Genomic DNA, 19,299 nt, shown 5'->3' with positions numbered 1-19,299 from the left:
CAGCCACATCCTCCCTCCTGCCTGGAAAGGACAGCCTTCTCCTCTGGGGAGAGAGAGAATCCCTTTCCTGCACCTGGCAATGACCTAGGGTGGAACTGAATGTAATGACACAGCCATGGCCAGACCATCATATTTTGGACCCACATCATGTCATTGACGAGGGCAGGAAAAGGGACATGTGTCTTCCCAGCATGGATGACAAAGAACATGGGTCACCAGGATTCTTCCCAATGTGGCTCCTCCAATGGGGAATGAAACTGGAGCAGTGCACAAAGCTCTTCCTGCAGTCAGGGCATTTGCAGGGCTTCCCTTACTGGTGCCTCCGTTGGTGTTCGGTCAAATGAGAGCTCCGGGTGAAGCTCTTTCCACACTTGCAGCACTCGTAGGGCCTCTCCCCAGTGTGGATGCGCCGGTGGGTGACGAGGTGGGAGTTTTGCTTGAAGCCTTTCCCGCAGTCGGGGCAGCGGAAGGGCCTCTCCTCAGTGTGAATCCGCTCATGCAGGAGGAGATGGGAGCTGGTCTGAAACCTCTTCCCACACTCAAAACACTCGTAGGGCCTCTCCCTGGCATGGATGCGTTGGTGGATGACAAGGTGTGAGTTTTGCTTAAAGCCCTTCCCACAGTCGGGGCAGCGGAAGGGCCTCTCCTCTGTGTGAATCCGCTGGTGCAGGATGAGATGAGAGCTGATCCGAAACCTCTTCTGACACTCAGGACACTCATAGGGCCGTTCTCCGGTGTGGATCCTCTGGTGGACACTGAGGTCAGAGCTGCAGCTAAAGCCCTTCCCACACTCCCCACACTTGTAGGGCCATTCCCCAGAGTGGATCATCTGGTGGCGCATCAGGTGATTTCTCCGGCTGAAGCTCTTCCCACACTCCAAGCACTTGCAGGGCTTCTCCCCATCGTGAAGCTGCTCATGGTCCACCACCTCTGAGCACTGGCTGATGCTCTGTCTCTGTCCACCTTCCTGGCATGGGGTGGGTCTTTGCTCCTCAGAGCATCCTGGGCTGGGTTTGGAGCCCCTCCTCCTGCGGGACCTCTGTGGCTTTTCCTCCCCAATGGATTCCTGCACAGTAGAGCTGCTCAGAATGGCCTCTTCCATGAGGTTCTGTGTTGGGGATTTGTCCTCTCTGGTCTCCATCCTCAGCTTCTTTTCTGGAGGAGGAAGGACAAGGACACGATGGGATTTGCCTCTGTGCCACAGGGAAGGGGAAGGACATCCCCCCAATGCATCCCCAGCAGGACGGCATTGGCAGAGGGGTTGTCCAGCAGCTGGGGGCCATGCTGGGTTGGGAGATGGAGCAGGGGAGAGGGGGAAAGGGGCACAGACTTCCTCCTCACTGGCCTTGGTGTCCTGGAGCATTGTCTTGGTTTGAAACAACAGGTGTCTGCTAAGGAAGGCAAGAGCCTCCCTTGAAATGGAAAATGCAAACCTTCCCCCTCCAAATTATTATAATTTTGAACTTAAGGGTGTCCCAGGCAAAAAATACGGGATAGGAAGAACAGTTATTGACTAGAAAAAATGTTAAAAATAAAAATGCAGTTGTACAAAAAAACCCCACTCACCACGTCAGAATATGTTGTGCCACCCTGTGGGTCAGGGTGCTGGTAGCAGTCCTATTCAATCGTGGCTTCAGAGCTCCTGCAGTGACAGATGTGGTTCTGTTGGGATCCTCTAGAAGGGTGGAGTTTTCCTCTGAAGGTCCAGTGGTGGTGGTGTTTGGCCTCGTGTTTCTCTGGGAAGTCTGTGGAGAAGAAATCTGCTTCTTTGAGAATCTAGTTGGAAAAAGCTGGCTGTGGTGTGCCAAGACTGAGCTTATATCCAGGTAGGATAGCTTGGCTCCTCCCCCTGGATGGAGCATCTCACAATGGGATGATGGAATTTTTATCAGTCATGCCCTGACATTCAATGGGCCATTAAGAGAAGATCTTTCCCAGAGGGAGGATTGGTTGTAGAAGAGATAAAGAACACTGCTCAATTAACAGATGATACCTGCCCCACTTCTAACAGATGGGAATTGATGACACACCCCCAGCTACATCCCACAACCAGGAATCCTTGTCTTCTTCACAGCCTTCTCCTCGATGCCACCAACAATTGGGAATGGAAAATCCTGGTTTGAGGAGAACAAGGGCTGAGTACACTGAGATTGAAGGTCCCTCTGCCCAAGTCCATCTCTAGAAGTCACCAGCCATCTGGGCTCCATAAAACCTCCCAAACACCAAGATTCAGCCCTGAAAATACCTCCCAGGCGTTCCCTGTCTCTGGTCTCTGCCCTCTGGTCTTCAAGAGTTGCCCTCTGTCCCAGCTGCTGCGGGTCACGCTTGTATTGGGGGTTCCCTTGTGAGAGTCTGGCTGAAATATCCTTCAATTTGCCTCACAGCTGTCATTGAGAGACCACTAAGAAGACCCCCCCCTGTCTAAAATCTTTGGATTTGTAGGAGAAAGTTACACCAAGGCTCTGAGGCCTGAGTGCATTGCTAAGTTATTGTTTTCACAGGTGTGTTTTCTGCATGCTATACTGAGCCCAATGAGAAGAAGGGGGCACTGTGCCCTTTTTTTGCAACAATAGCCTCGGAAGCTGTCCCACGTCTTGGCCTGTCTGGACTTCTCCTGAGTTTTGGCTGGTCCCCCACAGAAGACCCCTCTTGCTTGGTGGCAACCACCGTGACAGACAAACTGAGATGACAGAAGCCTCTCCACCTGAGAAAAAACCTGAGGCATGAAATCCCCATGTGAAAAGGCCTCCCTGGCACTCCCCAAAGACTGAGACTGAAGACCCCAGCCCGGGGAAGCTGCATGGGGGTAGGCGAGCTGACCAAAGCAAGATGGATGTTGCAGGTGCGGGCATTGGACCACGAAAACAATGGCCCTTGCCCACTGAGATATGGACTGTGTGTACCCTTTTCCAAATACCATTCTTTTTACAATAGATTCAGTTTCTAAATAATCCCCCTTCCCCCCATTGACAAGTGAATAATTGGAGCCAAGATGGACTGCATCTCTGAGATCTCCCCAGTGTAACAGGCAGATCCTCGACTGGACTGGACCCAACGACTTAGTCTCTACGTTTGGTAGCTATATTCTCCTCTTTCTCTCTCTCTCTCTCTCTTTCTCTATCTTTTTCTCTCTCTTAACCCCTCTAGCGCATTTTGCTGTGGTCATTCAATAAAGGTGCATTTGTTTTGATCATAATTGCAAACCCCCTTGTACCGTGTTGGTTTTTGCACCCTGAGATCCCTTACGAACCATCACGAAACCCACCCGTAGGGACGGATCGTGACACCCCTTCCTACTTGGTCCCTGCCCTCCCCAGGCTACTGCCAGTCCCAAGAATCAAAAAGTTCCCCCTTTTCCATTTCCCCATTAAGGGATGCTGGGGGGGTTTTGGGATCCTAGGGTACCTTCTCTCCTTATTCTCTGCTTTGGGGTGCAGGGGATCCAAGGAGTCCCCCCTGCCCCTCTCCAGGCTGTTGCCCCCTCTCTGGGTCCCCACTTTGGGCTCCTGGGGACCCAGAGCTCTGCTCCTCCAGGCTGCCTCTGCTGGCAGCCACCACCTGGATCCCTCAGTGTTTTCCACTCAGCTTTGGAGTTCTATATTTTCCAAACATCCCCCCCAAAGCAATCCAACCCAGGCACCCCCCAGGATACCTGGGCCAAGCTCCCCCTCCCCGGACACCTGCGGGATGGGGGCTTGATGATCCCATGGGTGGGGGCTGCAAATTCAGGAAGTGCTTGACCTTGTGGTTCTTTCTGCTTTCTCTGATCCTTGTTGGTCTCTCTTCTTCCTCTTCGGCCCACTCCTCCTCTTCTTCCATCCCTTCTCCACATCCTCCCTAAGCCCACCTCCTTCTCCTATTTTCATCCCTTCTGGCTTTCCTTCTTCTTTCCTCCTCCTCCTCCCCCAGGAGCAGTGACACCCTCCGTGCCCTGTTCCAAAGCCCTCGCAGCCCACGGGAGAACTGGGGATGGAGCTGGGACAGGTTGGAGCAGGGCTCTCGTCTGTTCCCACCTGCTGGGGGCAGGGGGAACCCGACCTGGGGAAAAGGAGAGGCAAACTGGGGAAACTGGGGGCTGCACATCCAAACTGGGGCTTGCTGGGGACCCTGGCTGGGGACTTCCAGCCCTTGGGGCTCTATTCAGGACATCCAGGAGGGGCAAATTCCGGGAGGGCTGGGTGATCCCAGGAGTGGCATCACCGGGAGGGATTGGGCTGTACTGGGATCCTACTGGGATCATATGGGCAGTGACTGGGATTGTACTGACATCATACTGGGATCATCCTGGGAGCAGCTGGACCCAGGCCAGGGGAGACTGTGATCACAATGAGGTTAATCTAGATCATACTGGGATCATACCGAGATCAGAGTGGGATCATCCTGGGACTGAGTAGGAGCCTGTGGAGTGCAATTGAGACCTTGTTGAAGGCAAATGGGATATACTGGATGCAAGTGGGATCATGCTCCGTGTGACCAGGAGTAGCTGTGAACAACTGGGATCATGCCAGGAGCAAGTGGGAGAAACTGGGAGTGACTGGGTACACGCTGGGGGTCATTGGAAGCAACTGGGCTTCTACTGGGATGAAATGGAATCATGCTGGAAGTGACTGGGAATATGCTGGAAGGAACTGGGATACACTGGGAAAGACTGGGAGACACTGGAACAAAAGCCAGGGTGAAAGGGAGCAAGTGGAACCGTCTGGGGCACAACTGGTTCATACTGGCAGCAACTGGGACCACACTAGTATAGCATATGGTAGAGATAATTCATGCTATATATGTGTATAAAATACTGTAAAATCCAAGTTATGGCTTTGACCACCCTGGCGGGAGCAGAGTCTTATTTCTATTCAATTAGTTCCTGGACAACGTTAAGATAATATCAAGTCTATTAACGTATGAATGAAACCTTCCCGGGCCATGGTTGCTGACTTCCCTGAAATGTCTAAGGCACTCACGAGGACCTGCACCTGGGAAGATTGGTCGGCGCCACTCTGCTACATGTGAATGCAGGCTCTTCCAAAGAATTCAGACAACCATCCAGACATCTGGACTGACTTTTGCATATTTCTGCACATGTATAGCCCCAGCTCTAGATGTGAAGGGACACAAAGGAACATTCGGTCATTTCTGCCTCAGGCAGAATAAACTGTATATAAGCTAGCTGCATGAAGCAGTCGGGGTGAACCACTGGGGAGACGCTGACACTTTGTTGGTCGGATCTCAGTTCACCCAGCGACGACACCTGGGGTTGACACTGCCTTAGATGTGGTGGTTTTTCAAAATTCTATTTTTGTTAACAATCTAATAAATCCTTGTTAAAATTTATTATAAATTTGGCTGCCAATTTGATCATTTACAACACTAGGATCATCTCTGGATCATACTGGGAGTGACTGGATTAACACTGGCAGTGTCTGAGAGTGACTGGGAACACACCATGCACATCATCCCGAGACTGAGGGTGACTGGGAGCAACTGGGCCCACTCTGGGAGCACGCTGGGAGCAAACGGCATCATAGTGGCACTGACTGGCATGATGTAGCTGGAGGCAACTGGGACCATACGGGGAGTGATTGAAAGTAACTGGGATTATGCTGGGACCATACTGGGAGTGCAGGCATGTGACAAGGATCATACTGATACATAAAATTTCAGTAGTCAATACAAATTTTATTTCTATACCTTTTATTTGAGGAAGGCGAACAAGCAGTGCTGGATGGCGTGGGAGTCACTGCTCACTCACAGCACACACCACTTACAAATTCAGTGAAGTATATAGACTGTTTTTAAGCCTACAAAGCATTTTCCAATGTGCTTGGTTAGTACAAATTAGTAAATATCAATTAGCTGGAATCAGCAATTTCATAATCTTTCCAGGTGCTTGTTGCTTTCCTGTCCTTCTTGTGCTCGTCTGGAGGGAGGCCCCTTTACTGGCATCTGCTACATGATTTTGTTAAGCTTTATATTATACAGAAGCATTTAGTCGCATTGCAGTCCCCATAGCTTTACCACAACTTCCTCTATTTTATTCTAAGCATCAGTCATCTTGCTACCTCATCTCTTTGCTTTACCATCCTTCCCCTATTTCCAAGCTTTATTTGGCTATAGAAAGTTTCAAAACCCTTCTTTGTGTCTATCCCGAGGAATGCATCCATTTTTGACTCAGCAGATACAAGCATTTGCTGATTCCATTGCTGATTGACACAAATCACAAAAACATTTTTCACAATATTGTGCACCAAATTGCTGATGTGGGAATCTACTTCCCTTTCCTGTAGGGCATGTAGAATGTGCTGCTGGCTTACAGTGGCAAAAGCCTTGGCGATGTCCACAAATACAACACCCAGGGGTTTCTGTTCTCCTTTTGCTGACCGAATTATGGTTTACAGGAGTTTCAGGTTTTCAGAGCATCCCATCGCTCTTATGCTCTTGCCCCTCAACCCTCTTTGCCTTGGGTTGAGGGGCAAGCCTCGGTCGGTTTGGCTGTTAAAATCCTGGAGAACAGTCTTAGCAAGATGGAACTGATCGGGATGGTTCTCCAGTTGTTAATGTCCTTTAGGCGCTCTGGTTTGGTCGACTAAGGAATCAAAACAGTCCTGCAATCCCTCAGCATGTCCGGGATTTTTCCTGATGTGAACCATAAGCTGAAGATCTCCCTGCTCCGGGAGTACTCTGGATCCATCTTCTTAATGTCTCTTAAAGTTATCCCGGACTGGGAGCTGAGTTTTTGCTCATCTCCTGCATATTTTTCTCCATTCCTTTTGCTGTAATTAAGTCTCTGAAAACACTATGGTCGACTTCCTCATTAATTTGGAAGTTCCCAAGGTTATCAGATATTCCAGGTGTTTCCCATCTGGCTTTAAAAACTGAATAAAGTTCACTGAGAGGGATTTCACAGGACAAATACTCTATGTCATTCAGGATCATTTTAGCAAGCTTTCCCCTATCTAGATGGAACAGGTCCTGGAAGTGAAAATAATGACTTTTCTTCTTAACTGCTCTTCTTTTCCTCCACTTTTTAAAAGGTCTTGTTGATCCTTTTTCCTAGGTCCCCATTTTTCTTTTATCTCTCCTTGCTGTTCTTACCTGGCTGATTGATTCAAGGCATCAGAAGCATTCATGTGCTGATTGATTGTTGATTGCATCTCCTGGCCATCTAGGAAGTGCTTGAATGCCCAAGGGAAGGTGTTGATTGTCCCAGCTGATAGCCATGCCCTGAGGGTTCTGAGATAATGGGCCTGCAGCTGCCCCTCCCTCTGGCAGTTGCTGTTTCCCAGCTGTTTGTTATCCTTATCAGGGTGGTGACTCATCTTGGCATCTGTTTTCCTTCCAGCAGCTGGTCTGCCAGGCATCTGACTCCTCCCAAGATCTTTGTCCAAGTCCGTTCTCAGGCCCACAGCTGCTCTCCTGGTTTCATGACTCATCCCAGGTTCCTCATCTGCATCCTCAGCTGGTTTCTTGGGCAGCAATCTCCTTTTGTCCCTGATTTGTTTATCTGTCTTGCTTCTGATCTGTGTCCTGCAATGAGTTGATTGATGCTTTTGTTCCACTCAAACTGAGCCTCCAATCTTATCAGTAGTTCTTCCTCCTTTTTAGTCCAGCATCTTTTGTGGGGTCATCAGTTGGAAGTCTCTTTTGGGTGGGAAAAAGCAACCCTTTCCTGATTTCTAACTAATGCATCTGCCAATCTTTTGTGTTGTTCCAAACCAATTTTCATCTTGAAGTCCCTGCTGCATTCCTCATATATCCATTCCCTGCCTGGAGCCATTTCTCTCTTTCCCTGCATTTAGGAAAGTGACAAACAATATCATGATCATTACACTTTTTTTTTCCATATTAAGCACACTGAAAACAAGCCTTCCTTTACCCCTGGGCTACCCTCAGATATTCAATCAAGCCCAACACACAGTTCACCCAGGTACCACAGCAATTCCAACGTTCTTGTCTCTGTGACACCATAAAGGTGGCAATTCCAACGTTCTCCACTCTGTGACTCCACAGATGCGGCCGCCCCAGTGTCCCCCTCTCTATGACACAATGGCAATGGCATCCCCAGGGTTCTCCTCTCTGTGACATGACATCGGTGACAATCCTGATCTTCCACTCTTTGTGAGATCACAGTTGTGGCAGCCCTAAATCCCTTCTCTGTGACACCACAATAGTGGAAGCCACAACGTTCTCCTCTCTATGACACCAAAGCAGTTACAGCCCCAGTGTTCCCGTCTCTGTGAGAACACAGCTGTGACACCCCTATTCCCCCTCTCTGTGACGCCACAGAGGTGGCACCCCAAACATTCCCCTCTGTGTGACACCAACACACTGGCAGACAAGAGAATCTCCTCTTTATGAGAAAACAGTGGTGGCTGCCCAATGTTCAAATCTCTCTGAAACCACATTGGTGGCACAGCCAACATTCCCCTGTCTATGAAGACACAGTAGTAGCAGCCCCAACATTCCCCTCTCTGTGACACTGCAGCTGTGGCAACCCCAACATTCCCCCGTCTGTGACACCACAGTAGTGGCAGCCCCAGTGTTCCCCTCTCTGTGACACCAAAGCTGTGGCAACGCCAATGTTGTAAATGATCAGATCGGTAGCCAAATGGATAAAAAAAAATTCATAAAAATTTATTAGATCGACAACAAAAATAGAATTGTGAAAAAAAAAAAACCCACAGCTAAGACAGTGTCAACCCCGGGTCTTGGCACTGGGTGAACCCTGGAATCGTCTGACAGAGTGTCAGCATCTCCGTGGTGGTTCACCCCGATTGTTTCCCGCAGCTGGCATATATACCATTTATTCTGCCTGAGGGAGAAATGACAACAGACTACTGTATGTCCCTTCATATGTATAACTGGGACTATACAGATTCAAACATATACAAAAGTCCAGAAATCCAAATGGCTCATCTAAGCTTTCCGGGGTAACTTTCTTCAACATGTAACAGGGATGTCACCGATTTCGATGCAATCTGTCCAGGTGCAGTCTCTGGTGAGTGCCTGGCATTCCTGGGAAATTGGTGCTGATTGCCCAGGAAGGTCGCATTCACAAGTCAACAGACTCGATGCTATCTGAACGATGTCCGGGAAATATTTGCATAGACTTTGCTCCTGGCCAGAGCAGCGGACAACCTGATTTTATCTGGATGATGTCCGAGAATGTTTTGAATAAAAAAATACTCTGCCTTTGGCTTATGATGGTCAGAAGCAGATGTCGGATCTTTATAATATTTTATACTCCTATATAGCATGAATTATCTATATTATATACTACACCCTTCCATGGTGCCCCGGCTGGGGGAGCTGTTCTTTAATCCCTTCAGGGCCAAGCAGCTGCAGGGCAGAGCTGGCCCAGGGCTTGGGCTGGGCTCTGGCAGCTCTGGCAGGGAAGGAGCCTGGGGCCACAGGAGCAGCTTGGGCTGGCACAGCTCCAGCAGCAGAGCGGTGGGCAGGGAGGGAGGGAGGTAGTGCTGAGGGAAGCCCTGCTGCAGGGCAGATGGAATAGGCAGAGCAGGAGATCTTTCTCCTTTTTAATGCCTTTATTAAGCGATCAGCTCAGGATGGGAGGGGGGGGAGGGTTTGACAGGTCCACAGTTCCCTGCCACTGCTCCCAGCAGTGACTCGGAAGAGGAGGAATGTGTAGCTCTGTCTCCTAGGGGGTACAGCCAAGAGTCCTGTCCTCACGGGGGCAATGGGGGTATAACCCGGGTTCGGTTTAGTTTGCCGGTTCAGGAGTCGTGGACCTGACTGACTTTTCTTATAACCGGGGCGAGGGGCGACCGAGGTTTTCAGCGTCTCTGCCGGCTTCAGACCTCGCCCCTGCTGTCCAAACACCACCTTGACCTCTCAATTCTGCTTTGGCTCGTCTCTTTTGGGGTATTTTCCGGGATTTGGTGGGGGTCCCGTCCCATTGCAGTCTGGGTTTTGAGATAAATTTGCATGTCTCCTGAGATTCCCCCTCCCTTCCCACCATCCTGGGGAGTTGTTATCCTCTTGGCAGCAGGCAAGGGTGGTACTGAAAAAAAGAATTCTCCACAATAGAGGGTTAATGACGATACTCAACAGGTGATTACAACATTTAACCAACAAAAGAACTCTTGGCCAGCGATCAGTTCCCAGCTTAACTTTAAACTCTGCAACCCTTTTCTTAAAAAAACGGGTAACTCTTTTTTTACTCATAACAGCAGATGTGGCACCTGCCGGGCCTGCCCTGCAGGGCAGACACTGCCCTCAGCAGCACAGCTCTTGTGTCCCCTCCAAGCCAGCACAGCCCTCAGCCCGGGGGCTTGGGGCCCTGAGTCCCTCCTTGGCCAGCAGAACAGCTCCAGAGATGAAGAGCATCTCTCCCGCCATGTGCCCATTCCCTGCTGACCAGAGCCTGAGGGCCACTGTCCTGCCCTGCTGCTGCCTGGCAGGGGCTGGGCAGGGCTGGGCAGGGAAAGGCTTTTCCTCAGGCCTGGCTGTCTCTCCTTGCCTTGCCCAGGTGCTCCTTGCATTGCTGAGGGTCTCTGGAATGGCAGTTCCAGCAGCAGGGTCAGGCCCAGCCCTTGGGCTCCTCCTGTGCAGGCTGAGCACAGCAATGGGGTGTCCCAGCTCCCTGCGCTCAGGGAGCTCTGGGCAGGGCAGGCTGGGAGGCTGGCAATGAGCCAACTCTCCTCAAGCAGTGCCATGGACAGGACCCTTGGTGTGTCCTCAGGATGCCATCCAAGCTGTGAGCTGCCTCCAGGTGACACTGGGGGACAGGAGTGTCCTTGGCCAATGTGCAGCTGAGACTCTGAGAAAAGCTGAGCCAGTTTGCTCTGCTCTCAGCTGTGTTGTTAGCGTTCAGGAACACATAATCACGGAAAATGATTATATGCAGGTGCTTTTATTGAAGAGCTCTGGGTGTCAGGAGTACAAACCCAAATCTGACTCCGACAGGGGTTCGGGATGAACATGTTTTTATATTCTACCATTATATAACTTTCATGTTAATTATTAAACTTATATTGCTCTATTGTATACATAGATTTCAGCCAAGCATAGCCTCCTTAGATTAGGAACATACAGTTTCTCATGGTTCTTCTTATGATTATACAATAATTAATTTTAATTACTAAACAATCATCACATCTAACAATTATATAATTTATCATACTACTTACGCAGGTGAAATGCAAAGCTTACCATTTCAGAGTTTTATCTTACATTTTTCCAGGGCCCCACTATCAGTGTCAGGCTGATTTTCAGGGGAACAAAGGGATTGCCCTCGATCTCAGAAAGGGCAGCTGGGGACAGATGGAGTGAGACAGATGGGACAGAGCACCTCCCCTCACCCTCCCCTGAGTTACAGCCAATGCTCTTGCTTTGCACAGATCTCTCTGATCTCCTTGGGCACAGCAGTGTAGTATATGATGTAGATAATTCATGCTTTGGAAACTATATGAGAATTATAAAGATCCAACCATGCATCTGACCCCCATGGCCAGAAGCAGGGCTTTTCATTTCCAAAAGATTTCCCGGACTCGCCCAGATAAAATCATGACCATTAACGAGTGAATGAGTCTTTCCTGGGTGATCAGCGACCATTTCCCAAGAATGTCCAGAGCATTCACCGAACAACACTTGGGAGAGATTACATCGAAAAGTGGCGACGTCCTGGCTACAGCTGAAAGGAAGACAATTCTGAGGAGCCCAGACAGCCATCCAAGCCCATGGACTGACTTTTGTACGGGACTGCATCTGTACAGTTCCCGTTATACATATGTAGGAACTTACAGAAATCTTAGGTCACTTCTGCTCCAGGCAGAATAAACTGTATATAAGCTGGCTACCTGGAGCAGTTGGTGTGACACTCTGGGGAGATGCTGACACTACATCGGCTCAACCTAAGTTCACCCAGCGTCAAAGTTCGGGGTTGACGCTGTCTTGGCTGTGGCCATTTTATAATATTCTATTATTTTTGGTTGTCGATCTAATAAATTTATAAAATTCTTTTTTATAAATTTGGCTGCTGATTTGATCATTTATAACAAATTTGTGACGGCCCAATGTGATCTGATGTTGGGGTCCAGGAACCCCTTTTCCTGCCCGGGGGGTGCCCCGCTGGTTTTAGCGGCCAGGATGGGAATTGGATTTTGGAACCAACCAGATCCAAAAAAAAAAAAAAAAAACAAAAAAAAACACCCACAAACCAGAGCCACGGGCAATGATTGGAGCCGCGTGCTAACAGAGCCACAGCCAAGGGAGATAAGGGCCCATTCTCGACTCAGAAAGATCTAGAGAGATCTCTGAGATCCGAGGTTTTTTTCATCCGTAAAAATCAACGTGCACGAAGAATTCCACGCAGGAAAAAGACTGTAAGTATTGTGTGGTTGGGTGGAGCGTGATCGGACGTGTGTGTGAGACGTGACATTGTCACGGAGCGAGTGCGGCCCCATGATTGAGGTTCCGCTATCCCGCGAGGGAAGAAGCCAGTCAAGGGGGAAGCAAGAGGTTCTGGTTCGAAACACATGACACCTGGGGCTTGGGAAGACTCAGGGGGAAACCGGTCATGTTTGGGATCGGAAGGGGATAAGCGAGCCTGGAAAGGTCCAGAAACTTACACGCCTTCTGAAACCGGAGAAACAGGTGAGAAAGTCTACCTACAAGTCGACAGGGTGGTCAACTGTCCGACTTGGTCAGGCTGGAGACTTTTCGCGAGCCGGGAAACCCGACATTGGAGAAAGGACTGGGACTCGAGACGAAAGTCCCAGGAAGACAACAAAAGGTAAGGAAATTCGTAACCTTCTTTGAGAAAATGGGGTTGGGAAAAAGCAAGGGACACAAGAAAACTCAGGAGAAAATCCCTCAAGTCCCCGGGAGAGTGTTACCAGAAATACCCCGAGACAGCCCTCTGGGGTGGATGCTGGAACACTGGGATGAGAATCCACAAAGGTGAAGAAAATCCAAGGAAAAGATGATTCATTTTAGTATGGAGAAATGGGGAGGGAGGGAAATCGGACAGTACGTGGTTTGGCCAATATTCGGCACGTTTGAAAGTTGGACCTGTGAGTCTTTGACCACGTGAACGGTCGCAGTCCGCAGGACCCGGAGGAAATCGAGTATGCAGATATGTGGAAGCATGCTCGCCTGAGTCTGTACCCAGTGAGAGCCTCCTGGCGTGCGGCGAAAGCAGGGAGGAAGTGAGAACCATTGGAAAATATTCCACCACCTTACCTTGTGGCTCCACAGCAGCCAGGTCCCGTGCTGGCACAAGTGGCGCCAGGAATGCCTCCCAAAGTGGGGGTGCCGCAAGTCCAGGCGATTGCATCACCACCACCACCAGAACAAGTGGCAGCATCCGCTCCCCCACATGGCCACGCAGCTGCAGAGCAGCCGCAGCCACAAGTATCCCCGAAGGTCGAGGAGAAGGGGGCGGGTGTCCCCAGAGACGACTCTCCCCCAGCACGCCGAACTAGGAGGAGAACGAGGAGGTCGACCGCGGGGGAAAGTGGGGATGAGGAGGAAAAACTTGGTATCTCTATCCCTTACGGGAGGTACCGACGGCCCCAGGGGTGATTGGATATGTCCACACCCCGATTGACACCAGTGATGTAAGGGCGTTCAAAAAGGAGATGGGAAAGCTGATAGATGACCCATTCAGAGTAGCAGAGAGGTTGGATGAATTTTTGGGAACAAGCATTTACACTTACGAGCATCTCCAAGCGATCCTCAGGTCGTTATTTATTAACAAAGAGAGAGACATGATCCGGTCAGCTGCGATCAGGGATTGGGAAAAGCGGAACCCAAACGAGGGGTCCGGGGAGGAGCGGTGGCCAAACCAAAAGCCGTCTTGGGAAGCCCAGACAGAAGAGGGGTGAGATAAATCTGAGAAATATGGTGATTCAAGGGATCAGGAAGGCGGTACCGAAGGGGCAGAACATGAGCAAAGTGCTCAGGGAATGCCAAGGGAAGGATGAAACAATCACAGAGTGGTTGGAGAGACTCCGGAAGGGTTTGAGGATGTATTCAGGGGAGGACCCTGATTCCCTGGTGGGGATGGTGTTGTTGAAAACTCAATTTGTGGCAAAATCTTGGGAAGATATTTGGAAGAAGTTAGAGAAAATAGATGGTTGGCAGGAACAAGAGTTGCAGGAATTGTTGCGTGAAGCTCAGAAAGTTTCCATGCGCCGGGATGAGGAAAGGCAGAAAATACAGGCTAAAGTCCTGGTGGCAGCGGTGAGAGACGCTCAGAAACAGGAACGGGGAAAAGATGCGGTGAAAAAGGCATCGACAAAGAAGACAGGTCCATCTCAGGCTCAGGACAAAGATTCCGGGGAGCAAAAGCATGAGTTTGAATGTTACTACTGCAAACAAAAGGAGCATATTGAATGAAATTGCCCCAAGAGAGCCAAGGATCAGGCAATGTTCCAGGAAGATTAGAGGTGTCAGGGGCGTTTCAATTTGGGTCCCAGAACATCTAGGGAGCCCTTGATAAAATTAAAAGTGGGACCCTACAAAGAAGAATTACAGTTTATGGTGGATTCAGGAGCAGAGTGGACGACGGTGTTGGGGAAGATGAAACAGGAAAGCCTTACAAATATGATTGCCTGGCAAAAGATTTTGAGAATATAGAAACTATAAGCGAGATTGAAATGAAAGCAAGCTTTGACATCCCTTAGTTACTGAACAACAGGAAAACAATGGTGTGGCCGGCTGAAGGTAATCCCCTTTTGATGAAACAATACCCTCTGCAAGCAGGCAGGTCCAAGGGTCAGAGCAGACCCTGCCAGCTTGGCAGAAGGGGTCTGAAGAGTAGTTTTTAGGGTTTAAAATGTAGCACAATATGGTAATGTAGTGATTCTTATAGGCTGTATGTAAATGCTATAGGATTTGTATGTTGTACTAGATTGGTTAGTGAGAATCAGAATATTCAACACAGAAGATGATATATTGTATTGTAATGGGAACTTCGCTGTCTTATGCTCTTGCTTTTGCTCTTGTTCTCTTGCTCTTGCTTTTACTCTTGCGCCCTTACTCTTACTCTTGCTCTCACTTTTCTGTGCTCTTAGCTCTTGCCTTTTAAGTTATTACCCTCTCATTTTCTCTCTTCTCTCAGGCCTGCTCCGAGCTGCAGCTGGCAGCTCCCAGCAGGGCCCTGTACCCACGCCCTTCACAATAAACTGCAAGTTCCACGACTTGGCTTCAGAGATCTCTCGTCTCCGTCTGTCCCAATCGTGCTAACCCCCAGTCCGCCTACACGACGGTGTTAAAAATACTGAAGGGATGCTCTTTAAGCGATGATTCCACGGTGGTGACAGCAGCAAATGGGGACCCTTTTGAGGTCCCAATCATAAAAAACATTGAAATAAGCACGGGAAACAGAAGGCACATTGGTAACATTTTAGTAGCTAAAGGTGCAGATTTTAACTTGTTGGGGCGGGACATGATGGTTGCTTTGGGGGTTGGGCTAGCGGTGGAGAAAACTCAGCTCAAAGTGAGACTTTACAGCCTCACTGCCCCTGATGAGGAGAAAATAGACCCGAGGGTGTGGTAAGTCCTGGGAGAAGCTGGGAGGTTGGACATAGAACCGATTTGGGTGGAAATTGAAAGACCCGAAGACCCTGTGAGGGTCAAACAATACCCCCTCTCCATGGAAGGGAGGAGGGGTTTGAAACCAGTGATTGATGAATTAATAAAGAAAGGAACATTAGAACCTTGCATGTCAAGACACAATACCCCAATGTTGGCAGTGAGAAAACCGGACGGCAGCTTTAGGCTTGTGCAAGATTTACGGGCTCTGAATCAGAGAACTAAGACTCTGTTTCCCACTGTCGAATCCTTACACTTTGTTAAACAATCTCTCCCCTGAAGATACGTGGTACAGTGTGATTGATTTAAAGGATGCTTTCTGGACGTGTCCTCTGGATGAGGGCAGTCACAATTATTTCACATTCCAATGGGAAGATCCCGAGACGAATAGGAAGCAGCAGCTCAGGTGGACTTTGTTGCCTCAGGGCTTCGTGGATTCTCCAAATTTATTTGGACAGGCACTTGAGCAGGTTTTGAGTGAGTTTGTACCCATGGAAGGAACAAAGCTTCTACAATACGTAGATGACTTGCTGGTTGTAGGGAAAGGGGAGGAGGACGTAAGGACAAACACAATTGGGCTTTTGAATTTTTGGGGGGGAAAAGGGATTGAAAGTTTCAAAATCGAAATTGCACTTCACGGAACCGGAGGTCAGATATCTGGGACATTGGTTAACAAAGGGAAAAAAGAAATTGGATCCAGAGAGGGTGTCAGGAATTATTGCCTTACCACCCCCGCAAACAAAAAAGGGAGGTCCGGCAGCTTTTGGGATTGTTGAGGTATTGTTGGCAGTGGATTGAAAGTTATAGTGACAAGGAGAAGTTTCTCTGTGGGAAGCTCACCACAGACAGGATCAAATGGACACAAAAGGATGAAGAAGAGTTTAAGGGGGTCAAGGAGGCGCACATGGCAGCGCCAGCGTTGAGCCTCCCTGATGTCAGGAAACCTTTTCAGTTGTTTGTGTGCGCTAGCAACCTCACAGCACATGGGGTGCTGACGCAAGACTGGGCGGGGATCAGGAAGCCTGTAGGGTACTTGTCCCGGCTTTTGGACCCGGTCAGCAGGGGCTGGCCCATGTGTTTGCAGGCTATTGTAGCTGAGGCTTTGCTAGTGGAGGAAGTGAAAAAGGTGACTTTTGGAGCACCCCTGGTAGTATTTGCGCCGCGCAATGTGCGGGGCATACTACAACAGAAAGCGGACAAGTGGCTCACAGATGCAAGGTTGCTGAAGTATGAGGCCACTTTGATTCATTCACAGGATTTGGAATTGAGAACAACGACTGCGCAGAACCCTGCACAGTTTCTGTTTGGGGAAGCGGCGGAGACACTAGTTCGTGACTGCGTGGAAACAGTCGAGCTACAAACCAAGATCAGGGAGGATTTAGAAGAAGAAGAACTAGATGAAGGGGAAAAATGCTTTGTGGACGGGTCAAGCAGAGTGGTTGAAGGGAAAAGAAAATCAGGATACGCAGTTGTGGACGGGTTGACAGGGAAAGTGATAGAGGCAGGTCCCCTGAATGCAAGCTGGTCTGCACAAGCATACGAATTGTATGCGGTTTTGAGGGCATTGAAAAGACTGAAAGGGAAAAAGGGAACAATTTTCACTGATTGGAGGTATGCCTTCGGGGTGGTTCATACATTTGGAAAGATTTGGGAAGAGAGAGGGCTGATCAATGCAAGGGGAAATGAACTAATGCATGGGGAATTGATCCGACAAATCCTGGAAGCACTGAGAGGGCCAGAAGAAATTGCGGTGGTCCATGTGAAAGGGCATCAGACAGGAATTCCGTTTCGAACCAGAGGGAACAATTTGGCGGATCAGGAGGCCAAAACTGCGGCACTTATGGTGGTAAGTGCCCCAGAGATTGAAAGAGAAGAAAACCCTGAGGATTCCCCTCAGCCCTCCCCAAAGGAAATTGAATGCTATGAAAAGATTGGAGGTGAATTGAAAGAAGGTAAGTGGAGGCTACCTGATGGGAGGGAATTAGTTTCCAGAGGATTTATTCGGAGGATTGTGCAAAGGTTGTACCAGAAAACATACACTGGGGGGCACAAGCCCTGGCAGAGCAATTTCTAAAATTTTTCGTGTGTAAGGGAATTTATGAATTGGCGAGACAGGAGGTACAAGGGTGTTTGATTTGTCAAAAGATAAACAAATCAAGAGCCAGGAAGGCTGCCCTGGGGAGTCGCCCCATTGCGTACCGACCATTTGAAAGAATTCAAGTTGATTTTACTGAATTGCCAAAAGTGAGAAAGTTCAAATTTGTATTGGTGATTGTAGATAAATTGACTCATTGGGTAGAAGCCTTCCCCAGCTCTCGAGCAACGGCGCAGACGGTGGCCAGAAAATTGTTAGAGGAAATTGTACCCCAATATGGGGCAGTAAATTACATTGATTCAGATTAGGGGACACATTTTACATCAAAAGTTATAAATCAAATGGCTGATGCTTTGGGCATTCAGTGGGAGTACCACACTCTGTGGCACCCCCCGAGTTCAGGACAAGTGGAAAGGATGAATCAGACTTTGAAGGCACAGTTATCAAAATTGATTTTGGAGACAAAGATGTCCTGGTTGAAGTGTCTGCCCTTGGCTTTGCTTAATATCCGAACCATGCCTCATTCAGAGACGGGGCTCTCACCGTTCGAAATGCTGTATAGGATGCCATACAAGCATGGAATGCCGGTGGGACACCACAGATTTGAGAATGGTCAGATCCAACCATATCTGGTTGCGATCAACAGAAACTTAGAGGAATTTCGAAAACAGGGAATAGTGACACAGAGTGCTCTTCTGGGGTTCACTATTCACAAATTTCAGCCTGGGGACAAGGTGTTTGTAAAAGTGTGGAAAGACGCACCGCTCTCTCCTCACTGGGAAGGTCCTTTTCTTGTGCTCCTGACAACAGACACGGCCATTCGGACAGAGGAAAAAGGCTGGACACATGCGTCTAGGGTGAAGAAAGCCAAGCAGCAGGAGGAAGCACCTGACTGGAGGGGCACTTCTTCCCCCGGTGACTTGATGATCCAACTCCAACGTCCTCGTAAATGACCAACAGCGAGCAGATAAGTTGTATACTGTCAGATTGTGTATGTTATCCCTCTGTACACCTTAAGTGTGAATATTGTCAGGGGGCTTTTGTTGTTCATTGCAGAAGGGGACAGAGGCCAAAGGGACGGTGTACCCAGTGTTTAGAGGAGGAGCTTGAATTGACTGACTGTATCCTGACCTTAGCCACCAATTTGAGTATCATTGAATTAGATTCTCAGGAGTGGTTTCGTATTTTTCAAAATGGGGTGCATGGGAAGCTTAGATCTCAAGCAGAAATCTTAGATATGGAGTGCTGGAAGTCCATCAGGGTCCTGTGCAGTTCTGATGCAATTAGGGTGTCACAGTGGGGCGCCTTTAAGAGGAGGTATGCGGCTAAGTCCGAGGGCGTCTTCCCTGAAGAGTACTCCTGCTGCCGCGAAGATGGTCTTCCTCGCCGCTGGTGGCACCCCAGGGGGCGGAGGCAAGGGCGGAGGAGTACGCCTAGTGGGAATCCTGATTGGCCTGAGCCTAGTCATGGGCGGGACGCAGAGTCTGCGCACTGAGGTCCCCAAGAAAGGCGGAAGCGAGAGCTCCACAGATGAGTGCGAAAAGTGCACTCAGGTGGTCCCAGTCGCAGGGGACTGGGGACACTTGGCATACCAAGCCCCAGAGGAATGTCTCAGAGGAACTGGCAGGTACTGTTGGAGAAATGGCACTCGG

At 49.3% G+C, this 19,299-nt stretch overlaps 1 pseudogene; it reads right to left on the bottom strand.

The window, feature by feature from the left end:
- LOC132334705 (zinc finger protein 850-like) overlaps positions 1-19,299 on the bottom strand; it is a 1,130,993-nt pseudogene that overhangs the window by 882,349 nt on the left and 229,345 nt on the right.

The sequence above is a fragment of the Haemorhous mexicanus genome, chromosome 16 (assembly GCF_027477595.1).
Source record: "Haemorhous mexicanus isolate bHaeMex1 chromosome 16, bHaeMex1.pri, whole genome shotgun sequence".
NCBI classification, from domain to species: Eukaryota; Metazoa; Chordata; class Aves; order Passeriformes; family Fringillidae; genus Haemorhous; species Haemorhous mexicanus.
The sequence above is the reverse complement of the archived record's forward strand: the minus strand, read 5'-3'. Positions and strand labels throughout refer to the sequence as shown.